Source organism: Durio zibethinus, unplaced genomic scaffold (genome assembly GCF_047325235.1).
Source record: "Durio zibethinus cultivar Kanyao isolate XHJ-2024 unplaced genomic scaffold, ASM4732523v1 HiC_scaffold_391, whole genome shotgun sequence".
Lineage (NCBI taxonomy): Eukaryota > Viridiplantae > Streptophyta > Magnoliopsida > Malvales > Malvaceae > Durio > Durio zibethinus.
In genome coordinates, this window is record NW_028323014.1 from 125,001 (window position 1) to 127,500 (window position 2,500).

A 2,500-nucleotide genomic window follows, 5' to 3' on the forward strand; every position below is an offset into this window, starting at 1 on the left:
CGGCACACGCTGGGCCCTGGTGCGGGCGCTTGCCTCGAGCACCATCGGCACACGCTGGGCCCTGGTGCGGCAGGTTGCCTCGACCACCATCGGCAGCCTCGACCACCATCGGCACACGCTGGGCCCTGGTGCGGGCGCTTCCCTCGACCACCATCGGCACACGCTCCGCCCTGGTGCGGTCGGTTGCCTCGAGCACCATCGGCACACGCTGGGCCCTGGTGCGGCAGGTTGCCTCGACCACCATCGGCACACGCTGGGCCCTGGTTCGGGCGGTTGCCTCGACCACCATCGGCACACGCTGGGCCCTGGTGCGGGCGCTTGCCTCGACCACCATCGGCACACGCTCGGCCCTGGTGCGGTCGGTTGCCTCGAGCACCATCGGCACACGCTGGGCCCTGGTGCGGCAGGTTGCCTCGACCACCATCGGCACACGCCGGGCCCTGGTGCGGGCGCTTGCCTCGACCACCATCGGCACACGCTGGGCCCTGGTGCGGCAGGTTGCCTCGAGCACCATCGGCACACGCTGGGCCCTGGTGCGGTCGGTTGCCTCGACCACCATCGGCACACGCTGGGCCCTGGTGCGGGCGCTTGCCTCGACCACCATCGGCACACGCTGGGCCCTGGTGCGGCAGGTTCCCTCGACCACCATCGGCACACGCTGGGCCCTGGTGCTGGCGGTTGCCTCGACCACCATCGGCACACGCTGGGCCCTGGTGCGGGCGGTTGCCTCGAACACCATCGGCACAAGCCGGCCCTTGGTGCGGGCGGTTGCCTCGAGCACCATCGGCACACGCTGGGCCCTGGTGCGGGCGGTTGCCTCGACCACCATCGGCACACGCTGGGCCCTGGTGCGGGCGCTTGCCCCGAACACCATCGGCACAAGCCGGCCCTTGGTGCGGGCTCCTGGCTCGACCACCATCGGCACACGCTGGGCCCTGGTGCGGGCGGTTGCCTCGAACACCATCGGCACACGCCGGCCCTTGGTGCGGCCGGTTGCCTCGACCACCATCGGCACACGCTCGGCCTTGGTGAGGGCGCTTGCCTCGACCACCATCGGCACACGCTGGGCCCTGGTGCGGGCGCTTACCTCGACCACCATCGGCACACGCTCGGCCTTGGTGCGGGCGCTTGCCTCGACCACCATCGGCACACGCTGGGCCCTGGTGCGGGCGGTTGCCTCGACCACCATCGGCACACGCTGGGCCCTGGTGCGGCAGGTTGCCTCGAGCACCATCGGCACACGCTGGGCCCTGGTGCGGTCGGTTGCCTCGAGCACCATCGGCACACGCTGGGCGCTGGTGCGGGCGCTTGCCTCGACCACCATCGGCACACGCTGGGCCCTGGTGCGGCAGGTTGCCTCGATCACCATCGGCACACGCTGGGCCCTGGTGCGACAGGTTGCCTCGAGCACCATCGGCACACTATCGGCCCTGGTGCGGGCGCTTGCCTCGACCACCATCGGCACACGCTGGGCCCTGGTGCGGGCGCTTGCCTCGGGCACCATCGGCACACGCTGGGCCCTGGTGCGGGCGGTTGCCTCGAGCACCATCGGCACACGCTGGGCCCTGGTGGGTTTAGGCACATCTTCAAATTTCTGCCGTGCCAATGCCATTTTTATGGCTTGTAAATTCATACAATGGTCCCCTAAGCCTTCACGTGAAGTTTCGTTGGAAGATGACTCGTTTTCTATTTTTCACAATTTTCGAAACTTTTTGCGGTTCGGGATTTTTTAAAATTTTTTTATAAGGATTTTTGGCCCCAAATTTTGTAGGCATGATCCTTCTATTTTTGTTGGCATGCACAAAAAAATTCAGCTAAAAACTCGAAGTAGAGAAGATTTTGTGACCGTTTGAAAAAAGTGTCCCCATTTCAGACACTTTAACGGCTACTGGTAGCAAACCTGTAAAATCTCAAATGCTCTTTAAGGGGGTGTGAATTCTCAGAGGTTTGATGAGGGATAGGGGGCCAACACAAGGCCAAGTACCAGCACCCATCGCACATCATGTGCGCACACCCCCCCGGCCCCCCTCCCAATCGCCGGAACTCCAATGCCGCCGGTCAGGTTCTCCGGCGGTACTCCGGCGATGCTCCGGCGATGCTCCGGCGATGCTGTCCCGAGTGAAAAAAATGCGGCACCAGCACATGCTGGAGCCAAGCATGGGCACCGTGGCTCAAAATCGAACTTCGGCCAAGGCCTCGACCATCAATGGCACATGATGACGCATGGTGATGGCACATGCATCGACCATCATCGGCATAGGCTGCCCTTCGGTACGGGCACTTGCCTCGACCGCCATCGGCACAAGCTGGGCCCTGGTGTGGGTTGTTGCCTCGATCACAATCGGCACATGCTGAGCCTTGGTGCGGGCGGTTGCCTCGAGCACCATCGGCAGACCCTGGGCCCTGGTGCGGCCGGTTGCCCCGATAACCATCGGCACACGCTGGGCCCTGGGGCGGGCGCTTGCCCCCAGCACCATCGGCACACGCTGGGCCCTGGTGC